At 44.3% G+C, this 16,879-nt stretch overlaps 1 protein-coding gene across 3 annotated transcripts in view; it reads right to left on the bottom strand.

The window, feature by feature from the left end:
- The window catches only part of csde1 (cold shock domain containing E1, RNA-binding), a 129,058-nt gene extending 112,391 nt beyond the window's left edge, over positions 1-16,667 (bottom strand). For all 3 annotated transcript variants that reach the window (XM_068057002.1, XM_068057004.1, XM_068057003.1), the window contains exon 1: positions 16,564-16,667. The gene's annotated coding sequence lies outside the window, so the exon portion shown is untranslated. The remainder of the gene's footprint in view (positions 1-16,563) is intronic.
- Positions 16,668-16,879: the final 212 nt, after the last annotated feature.

Below are 16,879 nucleotides of genomic sequence, written 5' to 3'. Positions count from 1 at the left end.
GAAGTGAAATAAGCCTGGGAAGTCTCAAACCAGTTCTTAGTATACACAAAAGCAAACCACATTTTCAAGAACTCAACATGAAAGGCCATGAGATGTGGGAATATAAAAAATTAGATTGAGGCCATAAGACTACAATGACAATCTGTGCAAGGTTGAAAAAAAAAAAAAATCTCATTCTCATTTATTCTTGAAGGATAATTGTTCCATCGACATATTCAATCTGTCTATCTCACCCAAAGCCAGGGGGTGGAGAGAGCGAGAGCGATGAATTAGAGCATCACAACCAATCTCAATCCTGTCTTCAACCAACATACATGGTTTGAGTGGAGGATCACTGCATAATGATCAGGAGCAAGAACTACATTGATTTTTCCCCCTTATAGATTTGCAGCACCAACACCAATAGTTAGGTTAAAATACAGGAAACAATCCTGAAAACATACCAATAAGAGTCAGGAACCAGAGGAAGAGAATATACCGCCTGCTCCACATAATTCAAAGCTGTGTTGCTTATGCACTAAAAAAGATTACCCAATAATGTACATCAAACAATATAAAAAAAGCAGTAATCTAGGGTTCAAAATCTTAGCATATTTGCCCGAGATGAGGTTCTGACCACATATCCATACCATCACTAAGACCACCTGCATAACATCACTCAACTCCACCCTTGCCTCAGCTCATCTGCTGCTGAAACCCTCACCCATGCCTTTGGTACCTCTGGACTTGACTATTCCAATGCACTCTTGGCAGGCCTCCCAAATTCTACTCGCCATAAACTTGAGGTCACCCAAAACTCCCTTGCCAGTGTCCTAACTTGCACCAAGTCCCGTTCAACCATCACCCTTGTGCTCACTGACCTGTACGGCTCCCGGTCAAGCAATGGCTTGATTTTAAAAATTCTCAACCTGGTTTTCAAATCCCTCCATGACCTCACCCCTTCCTATCTCTAATCTCCTTCAGATAACAACCCTTATATCTGCACTTATCTAATTCTAGCCTTGAGCATTCCCGATTTAAATCGCTCTACTATTGGCAGCCATGCCCTAAGCTCTGGAATTCCCTCCCTAAATCTCTGCCACTCTACCTTTCTCCCTTTAAAATGTTTCTTAAAATCACTTCTTTGACCAAGCTTTTGTCCATCTGCCCCAAGATCTCATGCGGTTTGTTGCCAAATTTTGCTTTATCACTGTGAAGCACCTTGGGACATATGTTAAAGGAACTATATAAATACAAACTTAAAATGAATTAGATGATTTGTGTTAAGCAGCTTTGAAGTAGACTATTTTATTTGGTCTGAAATTAAAATTTTAAACTTTCAGAAAATTTGCTGAAACAAATTACTCAATTAATACAGATCATTCAAATCAACTGAACCATGGATAAACAATCATAGTTCCTTTATTTGGTTAAAAAGATTCAGAAGGTTTTCTCAATTCAATTAATTTAAACCAGGTAACCCGATGTTAAAGCAGTTGTGGAATGATGCATAAAGCAAACAGGGTAAATTAAACTCCATCATACTTACAGCTATGCCAGCAGCTTGCTTTAGCTGCACAAACCTAAAAACTGGTTTCCGACCTGTCCAGCTTTTATAGATTTTAGCAAGGCGTTTGATAAGGTTCCCCGTGGTAGGCTCATTCAGAAAGTAAGGAGGCATGGGATACAGGGAAATTTGGCTGTCTGGATACAGAAATGGCTGGCCCATAGAAGACAGAGGGTGGTAGTAGATGGAAAGTATTCAGCCTGGAGCTCGGTGACCAGTGGTGTTCCGCAGGGATCTGTTCTGGGACCTCTGCTCTTTGTGATTTTTATAAATGACTTGGATGAGGAAGTGGAAGGCTGGCTTAGTAAGTTTGCCGATGACACGAAGGTTGCTGGAGTTGTGGATAGTGTGGAGGGCTGCTGTAGGTTGCAATGGGACATTGACAGGATGCAGAGCTGGGCTGAGAAGTGGCAGATGGAGTTCAACCTGGAAAAGTATGAAGTGATTCATTTTGGAAGGTCGAATTTGAATGCAGAATAAAGGCTTAAAGACAGGATTCTTGGCAGTGTGGAGGAACAGAGGGATCTTGGGGTCCACGTCCATAGATTCCTCAAAGTTGCCACCCAAGTTGATAGGGTTGTTAAGAAGGCGTATGAGGTGTTGGCTTTCATTAACAGGGGGATTGAGTTTAAGAGCCGCGAGGTTATGCTGCAGCTCTATAAAGCCCTGGTTAGACCACACTTGGAATATTGTGTTCAGTTCTGGTCGCCTCATTATAGGAAGGATGTGGAAGCTTCAGAGAGGGTGCAGAGGAGATTTACCAGGATGCTGCCTGGACTGGAGGGCATATCTTACGAAGAAAGGTTGAGGGAGCTAGGGCTTTTCTCATTGGAGCAAAGAAGGACGAGAGGTGACTTGATAGAGGTGTACAAGATGATGAGAGGCATAGAGTAGATAGCCAGAGACTTTTTCCCAGGGCGGAAAGGACCATCACCAGGGGGCATAATTTTAAAGGTGACTGCAGGAAGGTTTAGGGGAGATGTCAGAGGTAGGTTCTTTACACAGAGAGTGATGGGTGCGTGGAATGCACTGCCAGCGGTGGTAGTAGAAGCAGATACATTAGGGACATTTAAGCGACTCTTGGATAGGTACATGGATGATAGTAGAATGAAGGGTATGTAGCTAGTTTGATCTTAGAGTAGGTTAAAGGGTCGGCACAACATCGTGGGCTGAAGGGCCTGTACTGTACTGTTCTATGTTCTAAAAGACTAGGACCATAATGCAGGACACCATGACTGAGCAGAGTAAAATGGTGAGGTGACATCGGACTGTCTTGACCATCTGATGCCAACAGTAGGTAGTAAAAGCCTGTCAATTGAATCGGAGACAAAACAGAAAGTAAAGAACACCAGTTTTGATGTCTTATGAAGGAAGTGGAGATGGGATGGGATGGTCTTGATTTCAGAGTCTAACCTTGGAGAAGAGGAGGAACATACAGAATACTACCTGAAGCAAGGAGAAACACAGTTTAGAAGTGCACTGATTGTCGTCTCCAAAAGTTGGTGGATCAAGGTGAGCAGGGGATTGTATCAGACAAGCGGTTTCTGGCATTTTGTCTGTATTATACTTTTTTTTAAATCATCCATAAGCACATTCATTCATCTTAGGATCAAGGTTGCAAAGATAAAGCAAGCCTCAAGATGAAATGAGGACCATATGATCCACATTGATTATTGTGCAAAAACAGTAGTGTTTTTAATTGGTGAGAGGTCAGAGATGGGCGGGGTGCTCGGAAAAAGAAAAGGAAAAGTTGTATTACAAACAAAACTAGACCTAAATGCTTCCACTCAGTTGGTAAAATCAATCACAGACCGGAAGGGACATGCATTTGATTTCTAGGCTTCAAATGAATTAGCTCATCTCAACTAGAGCGGTTATAGGGATACTGCTAACTCAGTGCTCCTGGACTTAAAAAAGGGAGGAAAATATTTCATGCCCCCATTCCCAATCAATTCCAGTGACTCCAGCTGCAAAGTACCCATTTGTAAATATTAGCTGAGGACAGGATCAGGTTTCACTTCAATTCTCACTTCACCCAAATAACTTGTTAACATAAATACTGTGGCGACAAGAGGTCAGAGGCTGGGAATTCTTCAGCGAGTAACTCACTTCCTGACTCCCCAATGCCTGTCCACCATCTACAAGGCACAAGTAGAGTGGGATAGAATATCCCCTACTTGCCTGGATTGGTGCAGCTCCAACATGCAAGAAGCTTGACACCATCCCGGACAAAGCAGGCTGCGTGACTGGCACTCAATCACTATCTTTAACATTCTCTCCCTTCAATACTAATGCACAGTGGCAGCAGTGTGTACCATCTACAAGATGCACTGCAGCAACTCAGCATGCCTCCTTCGACAGCACCTTCCAATCCTGCGACCTCTACCACCTAGAAGAACAAGGGCAGCAGATGCATGGGAACGCCACCACCTGCAGATTCCCCTCCAAGTCACACAGCATTTGACTAATCGCCGTTCCTTCATGTCGCTGGGTCAAAATCCTGGAACTCCCTTCCTAAAAGCACTGTTTGTCTACCTACACCCCAAGGACTGCAGCAGTTCAAGGAGGCAGCTCACCACCATCTTCTCAAGAGCAATTATGGATGGACAAGAAATGCTGGGTTCGCCAGCGATGCCACATCCCATGAACAAATAAAAAGAATTCATCATCCAAGCTCATACTTAAACAGTAACTAGGATAAAAATATTGGAAGGCACTTAATGCCAGAAAGGGGAGACCATTATGAATGAGGCCAAACAATAACATGAGAAAAAAATTCCATGTGTCTTTCTCTAAAATGTGAAATAAGCCCATGACAAAAAACAAACATTCAAATCATTGGAAGAAAAAAAAAAGGGACTTCATTCATTCATGGAATGCTGGCATCACTGGCTAGGGCAGCATTTAATGCCCATCCTTAATTGCCCTTGAGGTGGTGGTGGTGATCCATCTTCTTGAACCACTGCAGTCCATATGGGGTAGGTACACCTACAGTGCTGTTAGGGAGTTCCAGGATTTTGACCCAGTGACAGCGATATAGTTCCAAATCAGAATGGTGCGTGGCTTGGAGGGGAACTTGCAGGTGGTGGCGTTCCCATGCAACTGCTGCCCTTGTCCTTCTAGGTGGCAGAGGTCATGGGTTTGAAAGAGGCTATCTCAGGAGTCTTGGTGCATTGCATCGTGTAGATGGTACACACTGCTGCCACTGTGCATCAGTGGTGGATGGGGAGTGAATGTTTGTCGATGGGTTGCTTTGTCCTGCAGCTTCGGGTGTTGTTGGAGCTGCACCCATCCAGGCAAGGAGAGTATTCCATCACACCCTGACTTGTGCCTTTTAGATGGTGGACAGGCTTTGGGAAGTCAGGTGGTGATCTACTCTCCACAGGATTCCTAGCCTCTGACCTGTTCTTGTAGCCATGGTATTTATATGGCTACACGAGCAGAATTTCTTATTCACAGCTGTTACAAAAATTTCGAAATTCACTTGTAAAAGCCCTTCAAAACACTCCCACAGGGGATGCTGAGACCAAGTGGGCCCACATCAGAGCCGCCATCTATGACTCAGCAATGACCACCTATGGCAAACGTGTGAAGAGAAATGCAGACTGGTTTCAATCTCATTTTGAAGAGCTGGAACCTGTCATAGCCACTAAGCGCATTGCACTGTTGAACTACAAGAAAGCCCCCAGCGAGTTAACATCTGTAGCACTTAAAGCAGCCAGAAGCACTGCACAAAGAACAGCCAGGCACTGCGCAAATGACTACTGGCAACACCTATGCAGTCATATTCAGCTGGCCTCTGACGCCAGAAACATCAGAGGGATGTATAATGGCATTAAGAGGGGTTTTGGGCCAACCATCAAGATCGCCCCCCTCAAATCTAAATCAGGGGACACAATCACTGACCAACACAAGCAAATGGACCGCTGAGTTGAGCACTACCTAGAGCTGTACTCCAGGGAGAATGCTGTCACTGACACCGCCCTCAATGCAGCCCAGCCTCTACCATTCATGGATGAGCTGGACGTACAGCCAACAAAATCAGAACTCAATGATGCCATTGATTCTCTAGCCAGCGGAAAAGCCCCTGGTGAGGACGGCATTACTCCTGAAATAATCAAGAGTGCCAAGCCTGCTATACGCTCAGCACTCCATGAACAGCTTTGCCTGTGCTGGGACGAGGGAGCAGTACCTCAGGACATGCGCGATGCCAATATCATCACCCTCTATAAAAACAAAGGTGACCGTGGTGACTGCAACAACTACCGTGGAATCTCCCTGCTCAGCATAGTGGGGAAAGTCTTCACTCGAGTCGCTTTAAACAGGCTCCAGAAGCTGGCCAAGCGCATATACCCTGAGGCAGTGTGGCTTTTGTGCAGAGAGATCGACCATTGACACGCTGTTCTCCCTTCATCAGATACAGGAGAAATGCCGCGAACAGATGCCCCTCTCCGTTGCTTTCATTGATCTCACCAAAACCTTTGACCTCGTCAGCAGACGTGGTCTCTTCAGACTACTAGAAAAGATCAGATGTCCACCAAAGCTACTAAGTATCACCACATTCCATAACAATATGAAAGGCACAATTCAGCACCTCATCAGACCCCTTTTCCTATCCTGAGTGGGGTTAAACAGGGCTGTGTTCTCGCACCCACACTGTTTGGGATTTTCTTCTCCCTGCTGCTTTCACATGCATTCAAATCCTCTGAAGAAGGAATTTTCCTCCACACAAGATCAGGAGGCAGATTGTTCAACCTTGCCCGTCTAAGAGCAAAGACCAAAGTACAGAAAGTCCTCATCAGGGAACTCCTCTTTGCTAACGATGCTGCTTTAACATCTCACACTGAAGAGTGTCTGCAGAGTCTCCGACAGGTTTGCGGCTGCCTGCAACAAATTTGGCCTAACCATCAGCCTCAAGAAAACGAACATCATGGGACAGGATGGCAGAAATGCTCCATCCATCAATATCGGCGACCACGCTCTGGAAGTGTTTCAAGAGTTCACCAACCTAGGCTCAACTATCAACAGTAATCTGTCTCTCGATGCAGAAATCAACAAGCGCATGGGAAAGGCTTCCACTGCTATGTCCAGACTGGCCAAGAGTGTGTGGGAAAATGGCGCACTGACACAGAACACAAAAGTCCAAGTGTATCAAGCCTGTGTCCTCAGTACCTTGCTCTACGGCAGCGAGGCCTGGACAACCTGTTAGCCAAGAGCGTCGTCTCAATTCATTCCATCTTCGCTGCCTCTGGAGAATCGTTGGCATCAGGTGACAGGACCGTATCTCCAACGCAGAAGCCCTCGAGGCGGCCAATATCCCCAGCTTATACACACGACTGAGTCAGCAGCGCTTGAGATGGCTTGGCCATGTGAGCCACATGGAAGATGGCAGGACCCCCAAAGACACACTGTACAGCGAGCTCGCCACTGATATCAGTCCCACCGGCCGTCCACGTCTCCACTTTAAAGACGTCTGCAAACGCGACATGAAGTCCTGTGACATTGATCACAAGTCGTGGGAGTCAGTTGACAGCGATCGCCAGAGCTGGCGGGCAGCCATAAAGACGGGGCTAAAGTGTGGCGAGTCGAAGAGACTTAGCAGTTGACAGGCAAAAAGACAGAAGCGCAAGGGGAGAGCCAACTGTGTAACAGCCCCGACAAACAATTTCTTCTGCAGCACCTGTGGAAGAGTCTGTCACTCTAATATTAGCCTTTATAGTCACTCCAGGCGCTGCTCCACAAACCACTGACCACCTCCAGGCGCTTACCCATTGTCTCTCGAGACAAGGAGGCCAAAGACGACTCCAATTCAGTTTCTGGTCAATGGTAACTATTAATACAAACAGTTCAAGTTGCTCCACTTATATTACATGATACTTCGCCAAAGACAACTTATGAATCTTGATAAATTTCAACTTTTGCCTTGCACCATCAATTGTCACTTAAATCACTTCAGCCCTTCATCGTATCAGAAAGCCCCCATTTTGTTCTTTTTTTGTTGCCGTTGCCCTGATTTTGTACTCTTAAAAGCTTCAGTGCCAATATCTTCCCATTATGATGGGAAATCCAACAAATGTTAACTGTTTCTCTCTCCACAAATTCTGCCTAACCCATTTCAAGCATTTTTGTTGTATTTCTATGTTAGATTTCCAGCAACTGCAGTATATTTTGGCGTTTTGAATCTTGTCATCTGTTGGAATGTGCACTTTCAATATGCACAACGAGGGGATCAATTTCCAGAAGAGGACAGTGGTAGACAGAGCAGTCTGGACTCCAGGTCGAGGCTTTCCATCAGACCCGAGGGATGAGCATTAGACTTGAAGGTTATACAAATAAAACCAGACAACTCCAAAGAAAGACAAGGTCACCTTCAGGATTGAGGCAAAAAAGGATATTTGGGCAGGGGGGGGGGGGGGGAGAAACTGCCACAACTTGTTCAAGCATTTTGTAGTATATTTAATATAAAACAAATAACCTTTGCTTAATGTTCAGCATATTATGGGAGAAGAAAACTAGGGCTTTAGGGACTGAAGCACTGGGGTTTTGCAGTAAAAGCCAAAATATTTGTTCACCCTTTCCTCCATTTGCACCAAAGGAAATGTAGAAATACAGAGATACTTTTAATGCAGTCTAATGACATCTAGGGATATGGAGATAGCACAGAAAAAGTAGCAGAGGTAGATGATCAGCCATGATCTAACTGAATGGCAGAGCAGGCTCGAAAGGCTAAATGGCCTACTCCTGTTCCTAATGCAAATCAAAAAACTCTACAAACCAGCCAATTAGGATACAGCACTTTTAAATCATAATCCAATGGAACATTCTAGTGAAATAGAGCCAAACTAAATCAGAACATAAATCAGTAATGCAGAAAAGGTAACAGTTTATATTTTTTAATGACCAGTATAGTTTGTCTTCACCAGTTCCCTAATGCACCAATCATGCTTCAGTCACCTATATAAGAGGCGACTACCCACAGGCAGTTTTGAGGAACATTGACATTCAATGCTTTTATTTTGCGGGAAGGCTAAGTCAGCTGGGAGCTAAAATGAAGTGTTGGGAAGGGTGATCTGGTAGGATGGATCACAAATTGGGTAAAAACCACAATAATAAATTGCGGTTTTGAATAGGGTTATTTCCCAACTGGATCCAGTGACAAGCATTCAGTGCTTGGTTCCCTTCTGTTCATTAACAACCTGGGGCTGAACACAAATTTACTAAATTATGCAGTAGGCTTAGAAGAAAATAGATTGCAACTGTATTGGCAGATTAGGAAAGTGCAACAAGACTTGCATTTATATATTTTATATAAAATGTAATTATGCATAAAAGGTGCTCAAAATACAATAAAGTGCAGCATGCATGGGTGTAGATTAAACGTGACAAAGTGCAACTTGGGAGTGATCAGTGACTGCTCCCTAAAGGTTTAAGCACAGTATCAAGGTACTGGATCCAATATGAACAGGCTCATGGCTGCAATGCCCAAACTCTGGACAAAAAAGATCAAAGAGGAACCTCCATGGAGGTCTTTAAAATTAAGAAGGGTTTCAATAGAGTGGATGTGGACAAAATGTTGCACTTTCTGGCTGTTCAGACAAAGGGAATATGCCATGAACAGACCAAATAAAGAACTCACTACCACATGGACTTACTGCATTATTGGCACATTCAAATGTATTCCGTACCAAACTAGAACCAATGATAACACTTTGGTGAAACCTCATGTGGGCACAGTGTATAATTCTGGTGCCTTGTCCACCTCAAGGAGATTGTGCATTACAGAAAGTTAACAAGGATGAACCTTGGCCTAAGTGCATTGAACAATGAAGGCAGAACTCAGATTTGGATTCACTGGAGAAATGCAGATTTTTATGGGGATCAATTCAGGTATTTCAAACTATTAACTATACAATCAAATAGACAACGTTTGGCATATTGGAGCCTAACAGAACTAGGTGCTGCCCATTTAAATTGAGGCCAAGGATTGAGGTGAGAGTTTGGAAGTGACTTTAGGAAATAGTTTACAGGTTGGGTGCCCTCTGGGGCTTGCCTGATCACCTGAGGGTTTAAGAGGATTCCCAAGTTGGTTGCAGATGTGGTCGGCAAAAAAGTGAAGAAGCACATATGGTCTGATGACCGTTTCTCATTCTAGTACATAATATAAATCATCTAAGGGCACATTTACTCCAGAAGGATTTCTGTAACCCCAAGCATATGAATACCCAAAAACAGTGGACGAGTTCCCCCAATGGGTTGGTTAATAAGACACCACCTGATGTACCATGAAACAGCATGTAGAGTGTCCAACTAGGGATGGGGCCATTCTGGACCTGGCATTGGGGAATGAGCCCGGCCAGGTGGTCAAAGTTTCAGTGGGGGAGCATTTCGGGAGCAGTAACCATAATTCCATAAGTTTTAAGGTACTTGTGGATAAGGATAATAGTCCTCGGGTGAAGGTGCCAGATTGGGGGCGGCTGTTTGAGGGTAAATCAACATCTGACATGTGGGAGTCTTTCAAACGTCAGCTGATTAGAATCCAGGACCGGCATGTTTCTGTGAGGAAGAAAGACAAGTTTGGCAAGTTTCGGGAAGCTTGGATAACGCGGGATATTGTGAGCCTAGTCAAAAAGAAAAAGGAAGCATTTGTAAGGGCTGGAAGGCTAGGAACAGATGAAGCACTTGAGGAATATAAAGACAGTAAGAAGGAACTTAAGCAAGGAGTTAGGAGGGCTAAAAGGGGTTATGAAAAGTCATTGGCAAACAGGATTAAGGAAAATCCCAAGGCTTTTTATACATATATAAAGAGAAAGAGGGTAACCAGGGAAAGGATTGGCCCACTCAAGGACAGAGATGGGAATCTATGCGTGGAGCCAGAGGAAATGGGTGAGGTGCTAAATGCGTACTTTGCATCAGTATTCACCAAGGAGAAGGACTTGGTGGATGAGCAGCTTAGGGAAGGGAGTGTAGATAATCTCAGTCATCTCATTATCAAAAAGGTGGTGGTGTTGAGTGTCTTGCAAAGCATTAAGGTAGATAAGTCCCCAGGGCCTGATGGGATCTACCCTAGAATACTGAGGGACGCAAGGGAAGAAATTGCTGGGGCCTTGACAGAAATCTTTGCATCCTCATTGGCTACAGGCGAGGTCCCAGAGGACTGGAGAATAGCCAATGTTGTTCCTTTGTTTAAGAAGGGTGGCAAGGATAATCCAGGAAATTATAGGCTGGTGAGCCTTACGTCAATGGAAGGGAAAGTATTAGAGAGGATTCTTCGGGCAGGATTTACTCCCATTTGGAAACAAACGAAATTAGCGAGAGACAGCATGGTTTTGTGAAGGGGAGGTTGAATCTTACTAATTTGATTTGAGTTTTTTGAGGAAGTGACGAAGGTGATTGATGAGGGAAGGGCAGTGGATGTTGTCTACATGGACTTTAGTAAAGCCTTTGACAAGGTCCCGCATAGCAGACTGGTACAAAAGGTGAAGTCACACGGGATCAGAGGTGAGCTGGCAAGATGGATACAGAACTGGCTCAGTCACAGAAGACAGAGGGTAACAGTGGATGTGTGTTTTTCTGAATGGAGGGATGTGACTAGTGGTGGGGATCAGTGCTGGGACCTTTGCTGTATGTAGTATATATAAATGATTTGGAGGAAAATGTAGCTGGTCTGATTAGTAAGTTTGCAGACGACACAAAGGTTGGTGGAGTTGCGGATAATGATCAGGATTGTCAGAGGATACAGCAGGATATAGAGCGGTTGGAGACTTGGGCAGAGAAATGGCAGATGGAGTTTAACCCAGACAAATGTGAGGTAATGCATTTTGGAAGGTCTAATACAGGTGGGAGGTGTACAGTAAATGGCAGAACCATTAGGAGTATTGACAGGCAGAGAGATCTGGGCGCACAGGTCCACAGGTCACTGAAAGTAGCAACGCAGGTGGATAAGGTAGTCAAGAAGCATACAGCATGCTTGCCTTCATCAGTCGGGGCATAGAGTATAAAAATTGGCAAGTCATGTTGCAACTGTACAAAACCTGAGTTAGGCCACGCTTAGAATATTGCGTGCAATTCTGGTCACCACACTACCAGAAGGACGTGGAGGCTTTGGAGAGGGTACAGAGGAGGTTTACCAGAATGTTGCCTGGTCTAGAGGGCATTAGTTAGGAGGAGAGGTTGGAAAAACTCGGATTGTTTTCACTGTAACGACGGAGGTGGAGGGGCGACATGATAGAGGTTTACAAAGTTATGAGCGGCATGGACGGAGTGGATAGTCAGAAGCTTTTTCCCAGGGTGGAAGAGTCAGTTACTAGGGGACATAGGTTTAAGGTGCGAGGGGATGTGCGAGGCAAGTTTTTTTTTAAACAGAGGGTGGTGAGTGCCTGGAACTTGCTGCCAGGGGAGGTGGTGGAAGCAGATACGATAGCAACGTTTAAGAGACATCTTGACAAATATATGAATAGGAAGGGAATAGAGGGATATGGGCCCCGGAAGTGCAGAAGGTGTTAGTTTCGGCAGGCATCAAGAGCAGCGCAGGCTTGGAGGGCCAAATGGCCTGTTCCTGTGCTGTACTGTTCTTTGAAGGTGCAAAGTGCAAGGTTCCAGGCTTTACAACAGATTCCACAATAAGCTTGCATGGTGACTGGGGCACAAAAGGTTTCAATGGTCCTTGGTAAAAGGAGAAAAAAAAATCAATCTTGTTTGGGATTCCCCACACCCTACCTGGAAAGGGTCGTCACTTGAGGCCAGCATTGTCCCTATAGCTGAAAAGTCTAACACTCATTGTCTATGCTTATATACGAAGAACAGTCACTTAAGCAAGATACTGAATGATAGCCTATGGAACCCAATCACTTGAAAAAAAGAGGGGTGACGGTGGTGGTGAGAACACAAACAAACAATTAAATACTAGAGGATACTGAGAACAGCTACAAGTTCATACCAATTCCCTGCTTATTGAACTCCCAGTCTAAGGTATAAGAGAAAGCAAGCGGAGGCTAGTGTTTCATCCCAGAGCGTGACCCAAAAAGCAGCCATAAAGCGAGATACTTTACAGTCGCTGGTTACACAGCAACATTGTAGAGACCTGGGAGCAAGCTGCATATCTATTCTGGAAATTCAAAAAGAAAAATGTGCATTTATACAGCACCTTTCATGACCACTGAATGTCTCAAAGTACTTTACAGCCAATTAAGTACTTTTTGTTTGAAGTGTAGTTACTGCTGTAACGCAGGAAAAATGGCAGCAGCCAGTATGCACACAGCGAACTCCCACAAACAGCAATGTGGGAATGACCAGATAATCAGAGATATTGGCTAGGACACTGGGGATAACTCCCCTGTTCTTCTTCGAAATAGTGCAACGGGATCTTTTATATCCACTTCAACAAGCAGAAGGGAGCTTTTATCTTGTAAAAGTGAGCTGAAGTAGGAATTAATTTCTTTCAAAAGTTGATCGGAACAAAGTGAAATTGACAATTATACTCTTATGAAAAACTGTTAGCCTTTTCTAGTAGGTCAATATTATTTCAAGTTTAAAGCAATATCTGAAATTAAAGTGAAAAACCATGAACTTCAACTTAATTAATCTTCCAATTACATTAAGCTCAATTTACCTATAATTGTGTCCACCATCTCACATTATAATGAAAATTAGATTTAATTATAAAATCTCAAAAAAAAAAGACTGCATTTTCACAAACCTTAGCAAACTGTGCAGTGGTGCTGACCACACATTTGAAGTTTGAACCAACTATAGGATATGATGCCATGTTTGAAATTAGTCTAGGAAAATGTAGCCAAAGTTAGAAAACTGTTGCAAATTATTCTAACAGGCATAAATTAAAGTATTAATGAATTTCATATATTCTAATTGATGACTAGTTTAAGGTTCTTGAGGATACTGCTACACATTAGTACACTGTACCACAATGCACAAGGGATTACCATGCTACTGAGCTTGTAACCATCATTGGGAGGTACAATCAATATGCCAGGAAGGAGGGGGGAAAATGATGCTGCACCTCCCAGAATTCAATATCCGAACTTTAACAAAAACAGAATATCATTCAATTCCTTCAAGATCCCCCCACCCCAGTTGATATTCAAGAGATTTTGTACAATGGCACAGAGTGCCCATTTTAATTGATACGTCCTGTTTTAAAAATGGTGTGATAAGATAGCATAATTATTGCACAGTATCAGTATATGAACCTCAATCTTGATTCCCCAACTTCAAAAGATCATTTACAGTTCCTCCATAAGTAAGGAATACAACACAAGATGAGATTTGAATGATCCCTAAAGAAAAATAATGGCTCTTCCCATGCTGAGGATTGTAGATTCAATCCCCAATTAGCCAATGTCAGCCAAAGTGCTACTCCAAATAGCTTCACTATCTCCGAATTAAATAATAAAGAATAAGCCCACGGTTTCTGTTCTTAGAAATCCCTCAGCATATGTGGGTACCAGCTGAGGATAGATCTCGTCTCAGCTCTATATCATTGACCCTTCCATTTATAATCATAACTTCAACATTCACTGTCAAGGCTCAAACATCAAAGGCTACCTGGGTGGGAAAGCAGTGGGTGATCAATACCCATGAAGCTTTAACACAGCAAAATTAAATATCAGGAAAGGAAGTAGGTAACAATAAAATGTTGATAATACATATTATAAAGATGGTCTGTAGACGTAAAACACTAGAATTGGGGGAAAAAGGTAAAATGTTACTTAGACCCGATAACATTAAGAACTCAGTGGGCGGCACAGTGGTTCGCACCGCAGCCTCACAGCTCCAGTGACCTGGGTTCGATTCTGGGTACTGCCTGTGCGGAGTTTACAATTTCTCCGTGACCGCGTGGGTTTTCGCCTGGTGCTCCGGTTTCCTCCCACAGCCAAGGACTTGCAGGTTGATAGGTAAATTGGCCATTATAAATTGCCCCTAGTATAGGTAGGCGGTAGGGGAATTGAGGGAAGGTGGGGATGTGGTAGGAATATGGGATTAACGTAGGATTAGTATAAATGGGTGGTTGATGGTCGGCACAGACTTGGTGGGCCAAAGGGCCTGTTTCAGTGCTGTATCTCAATAAATAAATTCCTTCTAGTCATGAAAACAAGAAATGCACAAGATTCATGTATTGTGATTGGTACAATTTCTCTTACTGTGACTTAACAGAAGAAAATCTTTTGGCAAAGACTGCATTTGTTGCAATCTTACTGTTAAGATTTGACTCAGTCTAGCTCATTTTTCTTTTCTTCAATTCCCCAAGAAAGCACACAAATACACCATGAAAACAGATTTCTCTTTGGTACACTGCCCAAATGGCCATTATTCTCTAGCGTGCCTCTAGACTGACTGCCACAAGTCATTAGACTACAAAGGCAATCACAACAAAGACTGATCGTGGTCTCTAATGCATACATGAAGACTTTTACAGCAGCAGGAGCTCCTGGGTATCAAAATTGGCAACTCCGACACATATGCCCCACTCTCTGCTAGACATCCTTACAGCCAACTATAGTAACCACAGAATCACCACTGACCTGAGTGTGGCAGAAGCAAATTCAACAATCGCTTTGAAGAGGAAATTGGATAAGAACCTGAAGGGGAAATATTTGCAGGGCTTCAGGGAAAGGGCAGTCGAGTGGGACTAGTTAAATTGCTCTTGTAGAGAGTCAGCATTAACTCAATGGGCTGAATAGCCTCTTTCTGTGCTGTTACCATTCCATGATTCCAAAACCATGGTCAGGTTTCGGAGATATGCAGGGTCTAATTGCAAGTCAGACTTCTTCACCCTGCCACATTTATACATTATAAATGCTTCCACAACTGTAGAAAAACTATTCAATAACCTAAAGTGCAATTTTAATTTAGATTAGCAAAATGTTATCTTCCATATAACTGTTGATGTGGTGCAGATGCCCATCTTGGGAGTGGATTAAAAATTGGCTTAACCATGAAATCTAAAGGATCTTTACTACCAAAATAGTAAACATGACAATATTAAACATGCCAACCGTAAAACCTCTCAATTTTGATCTTAGTCAGCTAATAACTACAACCAAATTCTAAATGTACGAATAAAAGAGAATGACTGCACAAAAGTTGTTGTAACAGCGTAGTGCGTCTATATTTCAAAAAGCAAAACTTCAATCTTACACAATGAAACTCTTCGGTTACTCGAACGCAAGTATTCTCCCAAAACAGCACCATCACCCCTCCATCTAACCCTTTGTTCTGCCCTTAACCAAAAAAAAAAGCCATTCCAATTATATCATTTTAGAAGACGTAACGTAAAAGATAACAAAGATAACGAAAAATCCAGCCTTCAGTGCTAAAATGTAATATTGCAGATATCACCCATAATCTTTATCCGTTGTTTACAGACACCGAACACACAAGATTGCGCAATTCCACCTACTTTGAGCATGAGCTGCCGAGCCTGGCCAGCCAGCCAAACAGCAGCCTGTGGCGCGCGGTGCACACTGGTATTTGTAGTCCCTGGCCGCCCCACCCTCTTTCCGGCCGCCCCAACCGCCCGGAAGCGAAGTCGACCACACCTAGCGGGCGGCGCACGGCGCAGGAAATCCCGCCCCTTTTTCGGCAAGCGATTGGTCCTGTACCACATCCATCAACGGCAACCCTTAAATGGTGATCCACACGCGCACCAGAAATTTTCACCGGAGCTTCGGATTAAAAAATACAGCCGATAGCCAAGAACTCTTTTATAGAGAGATTGGGTGGGGCGGCAAATATGTCCTCGCAGACAGACATTTCCCGCCCCCGACACGCGCGCACACACTGGCATCCCCGGCCTGAGCCGACATGACGGACAGAAACACAACAAGCCTCCCCTCGATGGCGCAGCCCCGGGCCCAGTCCAACCCGAACCGGTCCAGCCGCCGCCTGACCGACCACACGCTCCCTCCAGCCACCACCCGCACCGCGAACTCATGACCTTCTGAACCAACTTGAGGGGAAGAAAGAAATTCGACGGGCAACATTCAATCAGGGACACTCACCCCAACAGCAGAAGCACTCCAGCGCCGCCATAAGCAGCACGGCACATTACGTAGGAATAAATCAAAGTCTCGCGATAACGCCTACGGCTCCGGCCAAATCCCGCGTGAGCAGCGGGGGAGGGGCAGTGAGGAGGGGGGGAGGAGTGCGGGGAGAGGTGTGGGGGAGGAGGAGCAGTGGTAGTCCAGAGATAGGGAGGGGCAGTGGGGGTGCGAAGAGGGGGGTGGGGTTATGGGGACGAGGAAGGACCTGTCCAGAGGGGAGGGCAGGAGAGTCTGTGGATGGAAGAGAAGAGGATCTGTAGGGGTGACGGGAGAG

Source organism: Heterodontus francisci, chromosome 25, assembly GCF_036365525.1.
Source record: "Heterodontus francisci isolate sHetFra1 chromosome 25, sHetFra1.hap1, whole genome shotgun sequence".
Lineage (NCBI taxonomy): Eukaryota > Metazoa > Chordata > Chondrichthyes > Heterodontiformes > Heterodontidae > Heterodontus > Heterodontus francisci.
Note: the sequence above shows the minus strand (reverse complement) of the source record. Positions and strands in the feature narration are given on the sequence as shown.